This window comes from Synchiropus splendidus, chromosome 8 (assembly GCF_027744825.2).
Source record: "Synchiropus splendidus isolate RoL2022-P1 chromosome 8, RoL_Sspl_1.0, whole genome shotgun sequence".
NCBI classification, from domain to species: Eukaryota; Metazoa; Chordata; class Actinopteri; order Syngnathiformes; family Callionymidae; genus Synchiropus; species Synchiropus splendidus.
Window position 1 is genome coordinate 20,197,156 of NC_071341.1, and position 20,355 is coordinate 20,217,510.

The 20,355-nt window shown below is 43.8% G+C and overlaps 1 protein-coding gene across 5 annotated transcripts in view; it reads right to left on the bottom strand.

Annotated features, from left to right (window-relative positions):
• The window catches only part of lrfn1 (leucine rich repeat and fibronectin type III domain containing 1), a 200,294-nt gene that overhangs the window by 94,542 nt on the left and 85,397 nt on the right, over window positions 1-20,355 (bottom strand). For all 5 annotated transcript variants that reach the window (XM_053872377.1, XM_053872378.1, XM_053872375.1 and 2 more), the window contains one exon: window positions 4,301-4,356. The gene's annotated coding sequence lies outside the window, so the exon portion shown is untranslated. The remainder of the gene's footprint in view (window positions 1-4,300; window positions 4,357-20,355) is intronic.

The window sequence follows — 20,355 nt, forward strand, 5'->3', positions numbered from 1 at the left end:
AATGCATCTTTTCTTTTTCCCATTGGACTTTGCAGAAAAAGATATTCACCACATATGAAGTAAATATTAATTTCGAATATACATCCATGCTTGTTTTTTGTTGAGACATATTCTAACAATACAATATAATATACTGTACAATATATAAACAGGCGGAAAAAAAACCCTTATTTTTTCAGCCGAAGGTGGCAGAACAAGCACATAAATATATCATGTAATGAAATATATATGTATATTGTTTGCAGAGATTGAGCACAGGGCCTCCGGGCAGAAGGTGAATGTGTTGTCCACTGCAGTCTGCTGGGGCTCATCTTGTCATCGGGTCGAGTTTGGTGAGGAGTAGTGCAGTCATCTTATTTAAGATTTGGCAAATGCAAGTGACTTGGAACAGGAAGGCATCACAGTGGCAAGTGACCAATGACATGCAAATCCACCACAAACCCCACTCTTTCCCCTCAAGCTTCCCCCTCGGCAGCGCCACATTTCTTCAACTGAAAAGGTGAACATTTGAAGCATGTGTTGAAATTGAAGAACAGATATATTTAAATTCAGCTGTTTTTTTTTCAATGCAGATGTTTCATTTTCTGCCAATGAGCATCAACCTCCACAGCCAGACTTCCTCATTCCACATTCGCGTACTCCTCAAACTGATGATAATGTAAACCCGATCTCAACTCTGACCTCCGAACCCAGAGCAACGCAGAGAAGCATCCAGTACATAACAAGCCACAGCAGAGAATACAGAATTCGTCCACTCGCTTTTAAAATTCATGACTTGTTTCTGCCAACTAATCCAGAGGGAACCAATACCACCTTAAGAGAAATGAAGTCAGCTTCACTTGAGAACCAAATTAGGGGATATTGAAGTACCTATTTGTGTTGTGCTGCTGTTGTTGAATTACTATATAGCAATTGAAACCCCCAAAACTTGATGGCTGCTTCAACGTAAACAGGAAATTTGAATGGCAAAATCACTGACAGATGAAACGGCTTGTCGGTGTTTCGGAAATGTTCAATTTTTCCCCACTGGATATCAGACGTCCATGTTGCTACGGTAACCAAGATGGATTCATAAACACACACACACACACACACACACACACACTCTCCTAAAATGGAACCCATCGAGTGCAGAATGTGTTTGTGGTTCAACTCACACAACTTAAACACTGCGTGTTTTGCAACAGCCATTTCTCAAAGTGACAGTCAATAAAGAGGGGTTGCGGCCTCCTCCTGTTTAATTATAGCGCCCCGAGAAAAAGTGGCAGATGCCAACAAAAGACATCAAAACAGGCATTTGCATGAGGCGGATGAAAGGCAGTAAAGAAATCTATATTTTTGAGGTGACATTTTGCAGAGCGGGAAATGAGCTCGGCAATTATTGACAACGGTAGTTCAAGTTTTTTTTTTTTCGCCAAATGAAAGACGAGGAAAACACATGTTGGAACAGGTCCTCACAGCTGCGTCAAACGAAAGGCGAAATTAAATTGAAAATAATGACGTGAAAATGGCTTTTTAATCTCACTTATGGCTGCAGATATTCATACAGAAACGCGATTTGATGGTAATGATCCAACATAAGTAAAACGCTTTGGGCCATTTGACCATGCCTCACTATGATGCTTATTTTACCCTAAATTGAAGACGATGACTCGTGAAAGGATGTTTTTGAGGAGTCACGGAAAGTAGAGGAGTCAAGAAGATGGCGCCCTGAAAACACCTTCAGATGTTTTCCCCCAAAAAATGAAGGAATACCTTTGAGCTGTGGGCAGGATAAAAAAGCGCCATTATACTCTTAGACTTTAGGACATATGCACTTCCAAACCGTCTCCACTCCTGCATGCTGAGTACATTATCTTTGATGAGGCTTCATGAAACAGTGTCCTCTTTTTTTGGAGTCCACTAGATGTCACTCACCGCTCAAAAATCTTGAGATTAGAACAGCCATTTCTGTGAAAATCATTGTCAAAAAGAGAGCGCCACCTATGGAGCTCTGAAAATGAGGACACTGTTTCATGAAGCCTCATCAACCCATCGCCTATTTTTGATATCCATCTTCACAATAATGCTTTACGAGGACACATACCATCATCCAGCCACCATGACAGCGCAGTACTAAATTACTTCAAATACTGTTTCAACTTCCTTGATATCCAGGAGGGTAAAGCCTAGACAGATGGTCAGGTATAGTTGCTACTAAAGGCAATATTCATTGTCAGACTGCTAAACTTCTCTCTTTCACTCCGTGGGTGAACCCTCCTTGAATGCAGTATGCATCATGACAGAAAGATTTATCAAATGGAACTCTTTTTAGTGGAGGAAATTTACAAATCTCAAGGACGTATGCCGCCAAAATACTGCCGTTACATCCAACCTGAATGACTCATATTTTTCACAAAAGGGAACCTTGATGTCTGCGCTTCCTTCATATCACGAGGACAACTCGAAATGAAATGATGGATTTGTTCACCCAGCCTCTTTATATATTGAGGAATTTTGAAAATGGAACTGAGGAGACATATCGCGGAGAGCATTAAACAAATACATTTGAATAGAAACATTTATTTAGTTGAGGAGTAGGAGACTGAATTAGGTTTTTTGAATGGACAATAAATTTAAGTTTCAAAACTTCAGTATGGAAGCAGAAAAAAAGGTTGTTTTAGGCCCATTATGAAGCAAAGAGTTCACTCACCACATTTGCGGATGGATTAAACTTCAGTTTGATAATTCTAGTATCAAATATTGAAATGCGATTAATCGCGATAAATAAATCTTGAACAGTAATTCATTTTTAATACAGTCTTTAACAGTTTTTGAGATGCTCTTAATTTTTGAAAATTCAAAACACTCCCGAGCAGCAGGAGGCAGAAGCTTTCACCTTCACCTTCACCTTCTTCTGCCGCTTATCCGGGGTCGGGTCGCGGAGGCAGCATTCGGAGCAAGGACGCCCAAACTTCCCGATCCGCACAAACCTCCTCCAGCTCTTCTCGGGGGATCCCGAGGCGTTCCCAGGCCAGACTGGAGACATCATCTCTCCAGCAAGTCCTGGGTCTTCCCCGGGGTCTCCTCCCGGTAGGACATGCCCGGAACACCTCCCCAGGGAGGCGTCCAGGGGGCATCCGGATCAGATGCCCGAGCCACCTCAGCTGGTTCCTCTCCATGTGGAGGAGCAGCGGCTCCACCCCGAGCTCCTCCCGGATGACCGAACTCCTCATCCTATCTCTAAGGGTGCGCCCAGCCACCCTGCGGAGGAAACTCATCTCAGCCGCTTGTATCCACGATCTCATCCTTTCGGTCAGTACCCAAAGCTCATGAGCATAGGTGAGGGTGGGAACGTAGATCCATCGGTAAATCGAGAGCTTCATCTTGTGACTCAGCTCCCTCTTCACCGCGACAGTCCAGTACAGCGACCGCATCACTGCTGCCGCTGCACCAACCCGTCTATCAATCTCACGCTCCCCTTTTTCCCCTCACTCAAGAACAAGACCCCGAGATACTTAAACTCCACCACTTGGGGCAAGAACTCTCCACCAACCCGGAGAGCGCAAACCACCAAAAAAAAAAAAAAAAAAAAATCCACGTAACATTAAAGGGAATATTTGAATAATAATAATCGTTTCACATTTATTTCCCAATTGTGGCACTCTCGCGACGCCATACTTCTGTGCGCACAGAAAGGCAACTGTGGCCTTGTTTAATCAACCACACAATGTGAGGAAAATTCTGCTGCATATCTTAAGTAAATCAGGTCCAATAAAACTGTTTATCGAAGCATTGAGTCTTTTGCATGTATCAGCGTTCGCCGTAGCCCATGGTGCTTCCCCACTGTTCATCACCAGGCCTGTTTTCCCCCGTTGAGATAAGAAATTAAATCTGCACGAGCAAAGGGACGCCGGCTTTGCTGCAGGGTGGCGAGCCGGCCGTTCCGATAATGGAGCTAGCTCCCATCGTGCAGCCCGTGAGGGGAACGTGGCCCAGCCACGGAGTTTACGGCGTCGGTGCTTTTGCTCTCTCTGGAGGGAACATGTGCTTAAGTCTCAGTGTCACAGACGGGAATTTGTTTTGAAGTGATCGGAACAAACAGGAAAGCAAATGAATAAAAATCACGTTAAATGAAGCAAAGGTACACATGCATAAAGCATCAAACCTGGGAGGCAGCTCACTGATCGATGGAGGCAGAATAGCTTTATTTATGTCAACAAAAAATCCGGCCCATTACTTCCTGCATATCTTTCCACCCCAAATGAAGGGACATGAGCGATGAGATGGAGAAACATTGTAATTTTATGTGGTTACTCACCAGAATATTCTCTTGTTTTGTTCCGATGCTTCACTCCGGGTTCACTTCAGAGGAGCCTGCAGAGAGAAATAAAAGGTCACACCTTAATGCGCAAGCAGAAATTACATCGTCGGCCGGCAGTTTTAGTGTCACCAAAATCGTAAAAAAAAAAGCTTCAATTTATTGTTCAATCTCGGATTTTATCTGTGAGATTTGACATCTCACAGAATGTGCCTGAAGAAATCCACGCTGGGATGTAGTTTAGCTTAATTCTAGCTGCATCTCAGACACGGAACTCTTGAACTTGTTTGCATTCATACTGTGTTTCAGGTTGCGACCACCAGCAGTTCAGATACAGGGACGTTATTCGGAAAACAGCAGGTACAACAGCGAAATATTTATTTAGTCATTTTCACACGATATCGTTGATTCTTTTCTGTCCTTTTGCAAGCATAAGTCAATCTTTTCTAGCATTTGAAATATTCTTCTAGTCATGAGTATGGTGAGACAGCAGGTGGCAGTACATTGCCCTCACTGTCACATCACAAAAACCATGAAGAACAACGTTATAAAAACGTGTTTTTAAGACACAGCTGACCTTCACCATTGCGACACTCTTGATTCCAAGAGACAAAGTGACATTTGTTTGGAGTCTATTGCAGCTGGTTAGCATCAACGATCACGCTTAATAAAGCACTAGCCATTTCAGTACTTAGGGTGCCGTTTTCAATTTGTCACTGTGACTAAATCAGGAAATTGTTTACCACACAATAGCAAGGAGACGTGTTATTCAGATGTAGCCGGAGACGCCACTTTTCTCATCAGGAGCAATCAGAGGACAAGGGAACGCAGGATTAAAACAGTTGGCTTTTGATTGTCAGCGATTCAACCCGCCGCGCTGTACACGCCACACAGCGAACTCGCCGGCAGGAGATGTGTTTGGATTCCTCTTTAGTCTCAAAGAATATCATTGCTATCCACTCTCTTTTTTTATTTTTTGTTGCCCGATTGTGACCTTCAGCTTTTGCCAGAGGCATCCGGAGCTCCACCTTTGTATCTCTGGTGCTTGTGATCCACTCATGTATCTTACAAAATGTTTGACATTATCTTTCATAAGGAATCGTGTTTCTGGAAACTGCCAGGATAAAAGTTGAGAGAGTAAGTTGCCTCCCGCTTTCTTCCACGCCTCGATCTCCTGACAGAAACGTCAGCCTCCCTGACAGCAGATAGCTCAGCAGCTAGTCGATAACCTTGTCTGCAGGCACTTGAGGGGGAGTCTGGAGGTTTTCGCATTCGAAAGTTGTCTGGTGGACGGCTCACATGTGATGAGTTTTCACACGTCGGCCAAAGAGTGGGCCATTCCATTATGACTGATCATTTTTTTCACCATATTTAGAAGCTGTTAATTCACAGAAAACTGCCATAACAAGATTTAAAACTTCTTAAAACTGTCTATTTTTCTGAGTGGGAGGTCTCCTGCATGGGCACGGTATAGGGGTCAATAAGGAGAACTGCAGAACACATTGTACATCTGTAGATCCCTGTCAGTCCTCCTTTAACTGACATTGGGAGTTACACTTCACAACATGTTGACAAAAACAGGGAGGTCCCCGTCTCTTTTCTTAGTAGATTCACCAGCTCTACTTTGTGTCCGTAGCAAAATGAGTGTAATACAAGATACAGTTTTGTCCAGTGTCAAGTTTGAGCGACTAAAAACCTTCACACATGCACCCGACTGCCTTTAGTTCTTACCTCTCAGGCTGCACTCCAACTCAAACCCAACCATTTGGAGCTTTCCTCAGCCCCCTCCACCATCAACACCCACTTCATTGGCGTGCTAAACTGTAAATTGAATATCAACTTCCGCTGTTTTGCGGATGACACCCAGCTCTACCTTTTTCAAGATTGAGGATGTCTCCCATCACACTTACCCCCCAGACATAACTGACTCTACGCCTTCCTCTCGGTCTAAGCCTTTGCACCTCATCCTACTTGGTCTCCTGCCGAAGTCACAAACACTGACTCTTGAGAGAGTGAATCTGTTCAGACTCAACCACCATGTCAGTGATCCCGGATCTGTTGCTGTTAACCATTGAAAACCGATTGTGTTTTGCCTCATTGGAGATCACGACAGATCAATATTCCAGAGTTCCCTCCAGTACCTCCAGATACTCTTCAGATAATGTGTTTGTTTTTGGCCGTGAACTCCATTTAGAGTTCAAGGAAAATGTAATATCTTGAAAGTCTTACAGGCATAGGAAGAAAGCCACAGGGAGCGGCTAATTGAAGCTTTTGCGTATGAAAAAAAGAGAGCACTTTTTCAGGAGCAGTGACGACACGGAGGAGCGGCTCCGATTCTGCAGTGTCACATTTAATTGCTGAGGCGACAATCTGGATTTGGATCTCCACAGACCTTTTTTATCAGCCTCGGCCACATCGTCACGCGGTGTTTGTCCGGCGTAGACGTGTTTGCCCACTCTAAAAGTCTCGCCGCGATGGCGTGTACACAGGGTAGGCGTCCACAAAAGAGTGCGACATTGAGAGCGACCTTCAAATCCATATCAATAGCCATCCATTACACCCACCAGAGACAAGTCTTCTGTCAAGATAAGGCGGCGTTGACTTAGGGTTCTTCCTTCAAGTGCAGTTCAAGCACACACACACGATGTTAATCAGGGGTTGTTAAAAAGAAGAAGAAAAAACTGCAATATTAGGTGGATTTGCTCGAATAAATCTTGGATTATCTCTTTTAAGATCTCTCGCAGGATTTAAACACGATGTTGAACACAAACCCTGGCAAGTCTGAACTATTGTTCTTCCAGAGGTGAGGCCTTGCCACAGTCTCAGCATCAGCTTTGACACATGCCTCAGACTAAATCTACAAAGAGCCACGGACATGGTACTACCAACCAAGTCTTCTGAGCAGGATGGGCCCCTTGTCACCGAGAAAAAGTTCTGCAGTGGGCTTGGGTAACTTTGCACGTAGACGACTGCACTGCCTCCTGGATGGTGAGTTTGCTCACCCATCTCACATAGATGGACGGATGGACAGAATGATAGAACTGTCTGAGGCAAACTTGGGTAAACAAAAAATTGCCTCAAATTTGCATGGAACCTGGTCATGATATTTAATGACCAACAGGACTGGTTTTGCAACAGTAAAATATTTACGCCGCACAATATCAGGAGGTCCACTCTGGCCCTGGATGGTGGCAAAAGTTCAGGTCCAGTCTCTGGTGATCTCATGTCCAAAGTACAACACTCCCACATGGTTGGTTTTTTGGCCTCTGCCGCTCAGTCGGATGGATAATATAACACGTCGCCCCCTTAACTTCTGCCGACTACACCGTATACTGATCAGGCCCAGATCATGGACACAAAATAAATGTCCATTTATGCTCAACGTTACGCACAGATACAGACTGAGCCTGTTGTCCGGGTTCCATATTTCTGCATGTTTCCACATGGACAAATCGGTGCAGTACCACCAGAAACCCTGGGGCAGTGTTGCTGTTGCGACCCGAAGATATAACAATCCCAGAAGTTCTGTGTTCTCCAGTTACGATATATTTAACCGCCTCACTGACCAGCGCCTCCTACAGTGCTGCCTTAGTTTGCCACTTTTGTGCAAGAGGTACATTATCAATACTTCTCCCACAGTCACAATGCTGGTTCGGAAGTTTGTCGATCCCCCTGGTGGATATATTGGTGAACAACAATACCAAAAGTAGAGAACACATGGAAGTGAGGGCAACAACGTTTCATTTGTAAAGGCAGCATAAACGGACTTTAAGGCTCCACTCGACCAGAGCTTCCTGACAGGTAAATTGTGGGCAAGGTATTTCAGGTAAAGCAGAAGTAAAAACACACATGTACTGTTCAATAAAATCCTTTCATCCCTCAAAACACGGTTATTTGCGGTTCGCTTTGGCGGCTCATCAGGTTTGTCAAGAACGTTTATCTCAAACGGTGGATGATCACTACAGTATGGTTGTATTTATAGACAGTCAATGGGGACCTTTTGCTCTGCACCGTTTTCTCAGTAAACCACCTCGTCTCATCCAGCAGGTTAATGAAGTGGAGAGTAGAAGCATTCTGTCATAGCATTTTGAAGTGATGTGATATATATAACGTTATCCGTCACTCGTTGGGTCAACTTCCTTTGCTCCCAGACGTCACGAGGAATCCGACAGTCAGCATTCGTGAGCGATGGGAGAGGAACAATTTCACGCATGCTGCACTCCGCAGCAAGGTCCATCCGATGTCCGCGTCCTCTCAAGCATGCAACGCTAACAGATTGACTAATACACACATGAGAAAAGCGCACACCCACACATGCAATGGCTCTGCAAAGATCACCAGAGCCCTTCATGCTGCTTCTGCTGTAATGGTGTGACTCCATGCTAACTGCTCCTTCATCTCCTCATCAGACTCCCACGCAGGCACATCAAAAAGCATATCCGCGTGCAGGAACAAGACACTTGAGTGACACCACGGTTGAATCCCTGGAAACGCCGCCGCGGATTTTCTCACTTTCTAATCAAGCCTCACTCATACTGAGAGATAAGCAGAGGGGACGGACAAAAAGGCCACTTCCTGAAAAACATGTTTTGCCTTCACGCATCCTGCAGGGATCAAATGTCATCAAGCTCACACGCCGCCTTCAGCCCTCGCCGCGTTTTTACTGCAGAAATATAAATAATTTATGTATCAGCAGCAGATTGCTCGAATCATCTGTGACTTTTTTTTTTTTGTTTCAGTGCAAGTAAAAACAAATCCTTCACGACTTGAGTTATTCATGCAGTTTATCAGTATGACGCTCCTGGAAATATTCCGCAATGAAATTAATTGTAAAATAAAACACGGTGTTATCCTCCACCTTCAAAAACTAACATGACAGATGAGCTATATATATATATATATATATATATATATATATATGCAACTTTAGTGTTTGCTTAGACGTGTATCTGCAAATCCCTCAAAGCGACCTCGGCTCATTTGCAGCTTTTCTCAAGGACAAGCGGTTATTTGTTTGGTGATTCAGAACCTCAGCGCTTGGACACGGTGTGAGTGAGACACACCGAGAACTGTAAGCACAGATTGTCTAAATATCAAGATGAAATGGCTGTTTTTTTTTTTTTTGACGCCGTTTATAGGAGCATCAATAACCATGGTAACAGTATCACCTCAAAGAGGAATCACCCAGTTGAATTTGTAATGAAGCGTGGAGAAGCAGCAGCAGTGGCTTCTGAAAGTGTTTTCCGAACCATGTGTGAAAGTCCAGGCCAAAAAGCATTTGCACTTCTCTATTACCCTCTCTGACCAGCCACGAGGCTAGAATCAACAGTTTAAGGCCAAGAGCCGCTCTGCTATTATAAACCCGTTCGATAACACAACAAATAAAGAGGCACATATTTGATCCAGGGCCACTGGGATGAAATGTGACTTTGCTAAGTAAGGCCAGTTTTATTCTGCCTGTTTTACATTCCTCCCTGGAAACTGCAGAGCATTTTACTGAGGCGTATTATTCTCTATTGTGGGAAAATTAGAGGGCTCTGAGAACACAGTGGCAGCGGAGACAACCTTGTGTTGTCAAACATGGATGGGTTTGATCAGTGGCCGACAATTTAGTACGACAACACTGCATGAAACTGGAGGCTCATGCGACCTACAGTGTAATATTTGGATTGAATTAATGACACTTTGATCACTCAAAACTTTTCAGTCGTTCAGTTGTACAGAATGTGCATCTATGTTTCCAATGATTTAAACTGATATAGAGTAAAGGGCTGTGTCCCATTTCTCACCCTAACACTGGTTTTTGACCCTGACACTGGGTGTTGTGTAGTGTGTCCCAATCCTCCTCAGACCGAGGGCCGTTCACCACTTGAAATGATCCCTTCAAACCCAGGGAGCTCCGGAGCTGACTTGAAACCAAGTGGGAAGATGAAGTGTGGAGAGATTTCCAGTATACCAAAGTACTTTATTTCAAAACATTGTTGGAGAGGACAACAGTTTGTTGACTTTCTCTGGTATCAGACGTTAGCAACCCAAATGGTCGACCGTGTCCCACAACATGAATAATACAACATGTATATACAGCAGTATGTTTTTACTTTTTCTTAACAAACAACAGTGGGCTAGCATCCAGGCTAACGTTAGCATCCTCATACCTCTAACAGATCTATTACCGCAACATGGGCTACGCCCATTTCTTCTCCGTTGGTTCACCAAACCAAGTGAGATGATCAGCGCCGATGCAAAAGGTTGCAGAAACGTTGGAGCTGTCATTTCCAAATCGTTGTCTCCAACACTGGATATGCAGGAAACAAAACACGGCAGCCAACGACACGCTGTCTTTACGCGTGACCTTATCAAGTGTTGTCCCAATTCTTAGGGACGTCAGTCACTTGACTTGGTTGGCGGAGGGCGCTTCATCGTGGAGGGCGCTCAAAACCAAGCGCTAGTGTTAAGTGCTAGTGTTAGGGTGAGAAATAGAACACAGCCTAACACAAGTTTTCATTCCCACCTTTTAAAAAATGACGTTTTTAGGTAACTCCGCTCCCACGGCGTAATATATACATGTTGGGACAGTGGACTTTTGTGCCCTATACTGATGCGTTGCATGTTGACGCGTACGCGTGTCAATGGGTTTCCTTCCTGTATCACAGATTGTGCGTCGCTGAGCAACTGACATCCATCCTTTCATGTTTCTCTTCCTTCGGTACGGAAAGTCACCGTGACTCAAACGCATCTCTATTTCCCAAACTATAAATTGTAATTGACACATTGTTACACGCAAAATGAATGGAGCCCCATCCCATAGCTTATGTCATGTTATTTTACGCCTCCGTCTTTTTTTAACGTGACACACTGGAAATGCCACAGAAGGTGGAATATGAGCGTCAATTGAAATCCTAATGCGTCAACAAGCAACGCTGAAGGCTGCCTTTGGCGTCAGTATAGGACGCAAAAGTCAACCTTCCTAACAACAATATATTACGGCATGGGAGTGAGGATGAGGAGACGGCTCATTCCTTGGCCAAGGACCTCATGATCAAGGCAATAAAGGCAGTGTCTGTTGGGCACCAAACCCAGCATTAAAGCTGTGACGGTTCCGGACATGTTTCCTTTGCATCTTCATGAAAGAAAGTGAGCTATCCAACATGGGCTGAGCAGGAAAGCAGCGACCGGTTACTATGCACTGCCTGTGAAACTGACGATTAACTGCATGGCTGCCTCTGTCACGCATGTTAACCATGTTATATGTTTCAACCGATTCCAAACAATCATGTTTTATCACTGCCTCCACTGAGCGTGATTTAAAAGGCAGCATATGCTTCTCTCACTGTGCCCACACAGTTGGCACGCTGACCATTACCAGTACCTGTAGGGCGGCCAACGTCACCCTGAGAGATGACTGTGCTCCAGACAAAGGGAACAACCCCCGGCAAAGTAGAAGCCTGTTCTGTGGGATGCGTAGCGCAGCAGCACACGGAGAAAACGGCCCTGGCAGCGGCGTAAAACGGGATGAACAATAAATTGTGCGGATATTTTACTACGCTATAATATTTACCAGGATGTTACTTCTTTTTCCTACGATGGGAAATCTCATCGTGGTGCAGCGGCTGTGGTGACAGTGAGCAATAATGGAAGTTGCCCGGGAGAATCACATCACATAATATACGCTCTAATAATTGCTCTGGTTGTGCAGCTATATTTTCTTTCCCCTCAAAAAACAATAAAAACAAATAGCCATCCAAGAGTGCGAGTTTGCACGAGGATAATCTCCGGGCCGGCAGAACAGTGAGAAGACGTGAATTAGGATGCAAGATTCAAGCTGCTTTAATGGTGAACAGTCAGTTGGACTGTGGACACTGACACCATTTCATGTATCAATTACCTCTTGTTTTATGATTTGGAATATATTTTTGGCATCCCGCCACAGTGAAGCAACACACCCATCCTATTTTTGAGTCAACTAATTCCACTTGAATGCTATTTAGCTTCTGAGTTGTGTGCCGTGCTTTGAGGCGGGTCTCCAGTTCCAGGTTCAAAAGGTCTTCGGTCACCGCTCGAGTTAAAGAACTGTGTCAGCCATTGTGTTCTTTGGGGATTAAATGGGATATCTACTTTCAAATTGCTTCTATCCCCATTCAAATCTGAAGTTTTCCGCCAATAGCCATTCGCCAAAACGGGGGTGAGGTGATGGAGCGAGAGCATCTTCTGAGCTGAGAGAAATTAACTGAGCTTTACTTTAAATGTCTAGTGCTCTACTTCAAACTATGATCCAGTGATCCACTCTCAAGAGGAACAGTAAGTCTCACCATATATCCTTGGTGTGTGTTCCTCCAATAACGTCAATAACTTAAAAAAAGTAAAAGCCATTTACCGTGTTTTCCGGACTATTAAACCGCTACTTTTTTCTCGCGGCCTAAACCCTGCGGTTTATATGATGCGGCTAATATGTGGATTTCTACTAGGGATGCTCCAATCGATCAGCCACCGGGGCGTGATCATTGAATGCCGATCACTGTCTGTCATTGCCGATCACAAAATCCAATCACGTACCGCCGGCGGTCTGATGAAGCACCGCCCGTGGTTTGTGATGCGTCTGCGCCTCCTTCCCTCCCTGCCGACTCACTGGGCAACAGCACGTCTACTGCAGAGGTTTTCTTGTTAAGTTTGCATCCCGCTGCACATGTACATTAAAAGGCATCAACACCACAAATTAAATACGATAGCACTTGACGGAGCACAGAGAGTTTTGTGAAGGTGAAACTGAAGGAACCAGCGGTCACTTGCAGACACTCGCTGGTCTGAGCGCGACATTCAGAACGCGAAGCATATTGCCCAAGAAATAATCATTCATTTCACCGAGCCAGATGACCAGCCTTTCTCAGGTGTCGTTTTAACACAGAATGGACCGAATCCACTGCTCTTTGGTGTCTGTCAGATGCAGCGTTCTTTGGCCACCTGAATGTGAAACTTTTGCAAACGTCCATAGTGGGAACTTTCACAAAAGAGGTTGAAGACAGCTGCTTCCGCTGAGTGCTCTCCCTGTCTCCAGGAGCATCCCTCATTTTTACAGTCTAAAAAGCGTCATGCTAGCAAAAATATTGAGCCTCGTCACATCAAACCGATGACATCACGCCCATTTTATTTATCTTTAGCTCTTCCTGTGATGGGGGAATCCAGACCGTCACAGGAACAGCTTCTTCCCCTCGGCCATCAGACTTTTGAATTCGTGAACAGCCTTTGTTGTTTATGTTATTTTATGTCAGCACTTTATTCCAAAACACTTTCCTAGTTGGTGGGATCCCCACTGATCATGCCAATACATTTGATTCTGATTCTGATTTAAAGTGCTCAAAATGCGCTGTTTTCGCCCGCGTGTCCGCAGCTCTGGCAACAGAGACGATCTGTTGGGGGGTGAAAGCAGCGGTTTTTGAACACCTTAATGTAAATAAGATGTGAGGAGTTCATTGTTGAGACTGTTTCATGAGTCAGTCTGCTGGTCTCCGTTTTCAAAGCTAGAACTAGAGGATCACTAGAAGTGATCAATAATACTGACCTGATTCAAACCTTTGCTGCGTGATGACCCGGATAAGTGAGCACTCTCACAAACACTACAAATGATCCTCATGCATTTTCTGTGGCGCTGCCACACCAGTGCACCCGCAGAATATGGACCAGTGTGGCTTATGTATGAAAAAGATATATTTTCCTTCTTAAATGCGTGGGTGCGGCTAATATTCCAGTGCGCTCTATAGTCCGGAAAATACGGTATTCTGGATGAACCAGATATACCGCACCTGAGCGCTGGTCCTAGGGTCCAAGAAACGATAGAGGTTCAGTGAAGAGTCTAAATTGAGTGTGAAGGTTGACTATCTATATGTGTCTGTCACCTGTCCGAGGTACCTGACTTTCATTCAGGAAGATCACCGGCCCCTCTTTGACCCTACTGGGTCACTAAATAATTGAGTGAATGACCCCGTAATTAGGGGACGGTCAGGGCTATAAAACATCTGGCTAAAGTCAATGAATAATAGAGATAGTCGTAGTAAAGCAAGATGCCTCCTCCTCCGGACAGAGGTCGTGAGAGGTAACGCTCGTTGCATTTTTAACCGCGTATCTCTTCTTGAAGTGGCGCGGCGGAGAGTCACCAGGGATCCACTCAAGGTTCCATTCCCCACTCTGATTGAATAACACTGAGACATGCGATCCAGAGTGGCAGCCCGGTCTCGCCACCCTCCCAACCCCCCCCATCAAAGACCTCCCATAGGATGACTGGATGGCACCCACATGTGACACGGATTCCAGCCATCCACAGTCAACCGTTCAATTTCCTGGTTTCTAAGACTTCAAAACTAGTCCCGCACCGTCAGAAGGGTCAGCTCAAGGTCATAAAGCCGACCACCTCCTCGAGGATCACGGTTCTTGCTGAGTCATCAGGGGTTGTCTGTAGCTAGTGATCTGACTCTCTCCCACCGAGCCCTTCCCTCCTCTCTCGCAATGTCCGGGCTGCTATTTATAGAGCGAGTCATGCTCAGCACATTTCGCCGAAGCACATAAATAATCAGAAGTTACGGAAGCTTGAGTTTCATCGAATCGGGCGAATTCTGGGCTCCTTCCTTCTCAGTCTGACGTTTGCTCCGCTGTGCATTTTCCGCCGTCTCTATCACCCGAGAGAGCAGAGTTCTTCACTTATTCATGAAGATGTAAACAAGGGACTGTCTGCAGTAATGGCTACTGTCCTAATGGCTGTATTGATCCAAGTGAACAATATTGATAAAGGTCTCGCCGGGCGTTAACCCCTTGTGAGCAGCTCATTTAATTTCCGAACTCTAATAGATAGATCAGTGCTTTTGACAAGCAGGAGGGTTGAAATCCAGATGTGCTTGTGCCCCGCAGCCAAAACGTTGAAACATGAAAAAATAAAAATAAAATGATCTGTCAAATTCTGATTCAGTGTGTCGACATGGTTATGTTTTTTTTTTTTCCTCTGACTTATCAAATAACTGCTTGGAAAGAAAAAAATATGCTCAAAAATATGAAGCTGAACATACTGGGAAGGAAGAACTGAACTGTCATGAGACAAATCTTTTGTCGGTTGTTTGCTGTGTCCGATGATGCACTGCAACCGCCGAAGCTCTCATAATAGTTATTATCATACCAGCCAAAGGTTTTGTGTCCAGGCTCTCTGTGACTGTGTAATTATTTTTTATTTATTTCGTAAAAGTTTTGCCTGTGATATGTGTTATTACCAGGGGAAGTTAACACATGAATTTTGATTACTTAATGCCAAAAAAATAATAATTGGAAAAAAAAAAATATATATATATATATATATATATATATATATTAATCGTGCATAGTGATCCAATGAACAATGATTTTGATAGTGGACGACTCACCGACTACCTGAATATGAACAGCCATGTGGACATACATTTGACATCAACCTTGTTTTAGCTCTACAACATCTTTACATTTTGAGCACTAGAACTTTTTGGTTGACTAGTACGCAGGTACACTTTACAACTAAAGCAAATAGTGCACCACTAGTAGAGCTAAAGACAAATGCTCACTCGTACCACATGTAAACCTATTTGTCTGCCGGTGCTACTCAAAAATGATCCTTACATGGTAATAAACAGGCAGGGTGAAGTGAATTCCGGCTTCCTATTGGTTATTGAAAATACTTGCTATACCCCCCTCCCCTCCATTTGCACGAGGTCTTCTAGTTTAGGTTTTACTAGTTTACTAGTTGCTGTAAAAGAACTCATAGTAAACATAAAAGTTTCTCGAGTGAAGTTTTGTTTTGTGCGCAAGTGTGAGATTATATAATACTGAAGCAAAACAGTTCACTCATAGACAGTTCTGTGTCACTAGTAATACACGTGAATCCGGTTATTAATCCAGTCAAATTGAAATATATAATTAAATATGGCCAAATTGACATGACATTTGCTTTTGAGTTTGACACCAGAATTGTATTGAATACTTCCAAAGCTGCCAGTTGAGGGACTGAACCCCAGACTGACAGTTTCATCATCTTGCCACATAACCTTGTTTTTCATTTCAAGCCACGGGAAAACTTCACTTCAGCAAATGCCGCGTGAACGTCCTGGAAATGTCTTTCATCGTTAAATGTTTGCCGTTAATTTCTTGCCTCCGATCAAACGCGCAGCTCAGCCGGCGCCAATCAAAGCAAGTTAATCTCTCCCAGCAGAATTAAACTACTTTTCCCCCCCGACCTGGCTGACACCTGAAGATAATCAAAAGAGGGTAGGTGGAGAATTTGGTGGCTTTAAAACGCAGCACATTTGAGGGGGGGGGGTTGCCATGCTGTCATCTCAAAAACATTACCTTCGGAATAATTTGACTCAAAATGGTCTCCATGTAAGTCGACTTTTATATCCCCATGGAAATATTACAGCAGTTCTGAACACACATTAGTGGCAGACTTCCATCCTGAGGACTTGGGGATCAATATGAAACTTTAGGATCTATGACCCCAAGTGAAAAATATTCACTGCCATGTGTATCAGTTTTCAAAAACAAATGTTTTAAAAGAAAAACAATAACAGGGAACAGAACAAGCTCGGGGGTGTCGGAAGACGCAGCTTTTCAAATGGCTGCCTGGGAGTCACATTTAAGAGTCAAGTGTTAAATGGGTGGATAAATTCCTTACCGATTTAGACGCATTCGGTCTGCTCAGAAAGAGTCACGCTGGTGTCTGCGGATGAGATTAAACCTGAGGCTCATCTGTCAGAGTTGGAAATTGAAAGTGAAAAGGAGCCTGGCGCGGAGAGTTCAAGGTGTTTCGGCGGGTTTGCAGCTAAAATCAAACGATGCAAATGTAAGTCGATGAAAGACAGTGAGACCGTGGATGTATAAAAGTTAGCATCTGCCAAGTGTGTAACCTAAAAATAGGCTTCACTTTTTAGACTAGCGGAGCAAGGATCATTAAAAAAAAAAAAATCTTTGATCAGCGCTGCACGTGCTCAACAATACAAATCAATCTGCTCTTGAGCCAAACCTTTAATGTTCACTTAATGTAGCTCTCAGACTGACTTCACGTCAGGCATGAAAGAAAAAAAACCAACCACGGCTTTATGAAATCTTAATAAACATCCAGGTCCGACTGCAGGACTCAAAAGCCCATAAGGTAACGTAACATGAGATGAAACACGATGAAACTTTAATGAACGCCACAAAGAAACTGGACTGCTGCTGCAGCACATATCGATAGAATATAATAAGAACGTCCAATAATATGTGGCTTTCAAGTGTTGATGCCGGTTCCCCTGCTCGGCAGGATGAGGTTTTCTTCTCCCAGTCAGGTCACATCCTATCTGCTTTGATTTTTCATTGAAGTTAGAGAGAGATTTTCGTATAATCTTTCCAAGCATGGACATGTTTTGGACAAGAATAGCGGAGAATAACAGAGATATGTGACCTGCTGTTTGTGTGTTTTACGCAACAACCTAAACTCGCACAGCTATCCCCTGTTTAGACTCAGGTATCTGTGTGTTGGTGTGACCTCAAGAATAGTAGTTTAGAATTGCCGAGTTCGCACAGGCAAAAGTACCGATTTCTTTACCTACATTCTTGTTTTTCTTGGATTTTCTTCCTGGTCTGAACACACCAGCAATAGTGAGCATTTGTTTTCCAGAGGGAGGAGCTAGACTGAACCCCTTCAACTTAAAATAGGAGATCATTTAAGATGTGTTAGCATCTGAGACAAACACCAGCTCAACAAACTCCTAAAGGAAACTCTTTACCACCAATGAAAACTCTTCACTTCTGCCGAGTTTGTTGACTCAGAAATTAGCAAAGCCACGTTAGCGATGAATGTTGCTGCTTTCGTCGTGGTACGTGCCAGACATTTTGACAGAAGCATCCCAATTATTTCCATTTCCCAGTGCATCGTCTGGCAGTATGTGGCAAAGCATGAAATCCAAATGATAAGAATCTCCAGTAAAAGGGCTGAGTAAACAGGAAGTCCTTGGTGCCGCAAACTTCCCGAAGGTAACTGAACGCAGGCTGGAAGGTTATCGAAGCTGACGGTGTGTGAGTGAACGACAGAAGGTAAAATAACTGGTAAAAAAACAAGGCGCTGACTTGAAATGTTTGGACGCCTGAAATACGCCACTTCAGCTTCTTTCACAATAATGGAAGCTGAAACAATACGTGGGGTTGGAAAAGAGCTTTGAAGAAGGCTTGGGCTGCTACCATCAGCCAGCAGGCAACATCAGGTAGAATCCTTCCAACGGCTTGTCATGCGTGGGAATAGAACTGTCTCTAAATCAATGAAATAGCTTTGCCGCCTGGTCATAGTCAGGAGCGAGAGATGAGTGTGTTTTCTTCTGGACTGAATTTATTCCAGTAGCTTCCTTCACATTCCAGTGACCTGGTTTGACGCTTGATTTAATTCCTTCATTTTCGCCGAACGAAACACGATATAATTTAATGTAGAATAGAGTCCTCATCCTGTTTTCAGATGAGATTCACTCCAACAGGAATGGCCTTCTTCTCCCTCCAAAGTTCCTGTGGTCTCGAGAAGCCGGCGGGAACTGGTCAGCGGCGCATGGACTTGTTGGCAGCTGAGGGTGTCGAGTAAAAGCTCACGTTGGGATACACTTTCACCCACCAGTGGAGGCAAATTATCGACTTCAGCATCCTTTTTTTTACTTTCACGGAAATGACTGCTATTGAACAGCCGTCACGCTCGCTACACCTTTATCGTGACACTGACTAATAATAGCGCGCTGACAGTTGCTATGTGAAGCATGGTGTGCTAGTAAGCCTGCTCCACTGTCACTTTCTCCCCCATTTTGACAGCGAATTGACATCCAAGTAGATTTTTAAAGGGGATTTACGTGAATTAAGTATGCATGTCCCCCAAGTGTAAAGACGTGTTCTATTGGGATGAAAGCTGATGTCATGCAAGTGTTGGAAAAGTGACTTCCACCTCACGCCGCCTGGAAATCCCATCAAAGCAGGCAACTCTTAACATGCCGAACACCCCTCTCTCAATCCTCTATTCGCCGACATGGAGGACGAATTTCCTCTTTCTTTGTGTCACACAGGTCTTTTGCACACACGTCACGGCGCCGACGTGAGTTGACTACAGTGGAAAATGTATGGCTGATATCAAGAGTGTGCCTATGTGTGTGCGTGTGATGAGGCATAAGTATCACACGGAAGCATTTTGAATAGAACTTATTCGTCACTTGTCTTTCGCCTGACGTGTTGCAGTCGCATTTCAGCCTTCTCTTAAAAACACCTGGGCGATTTCCATTTAGACAATGCAGAAGAAGCAACTTCTTATTCTTCTTTTAGAAACAATTCAGATGGAAAAAAAATGACAATATAAAAGAAAAAAGTTTACATTTAAAACATTGAAGAAAAATAGGATGCCAATATTAATACAATAAAATGAGTACATCCACATTATCGTGGCTGTCACGGTCTGTTTAGAATATCAACGACGAGAATTATTCTTTTAGGATGTTAGAAATCGTTGCCTAGTCGCAGAACCAGGCGTTTTTTGTGGTATTTTCTGCAGAATATTAAAAAAAGTTATTAAAAAAGTCTTTAAAAAACTTATTTAAATTGACAGTCATCCTTACGTTGACAAAACTATTGGAAAGGAGTAGATCTGTTAAGATTTTGTGAAGAGTGATGATGTTGGTGCACACGCAGTTTGGCAATGGAAAGATGGTAGTTAGTCGAATGTTATCTTCAAAAACTCACGCCAAAGGATAAAGAAGTACCTCAGGCTCGTACAACTTGAGTGAGTGGACGAAGGATATCACAAAATCTAATGTGATGACAGATCGCGCAACAACCAGCCAAATTTTGCCCAAAGCCTTTTTGAAGCCTTGAGCAAATGTTAACTTAAATGTAGACGGAACTACTGCCGTCACCAAAATGCCACACTTTTTTTTTACCATGATATGGACTGTAAATGAGTCCTAAGTTTTACCGACAAACATGGAGTTAAGAGGGGATTTTCCAGTAATAATGCACCGTGTGATACAACATTTGTACTTGCGTTTACA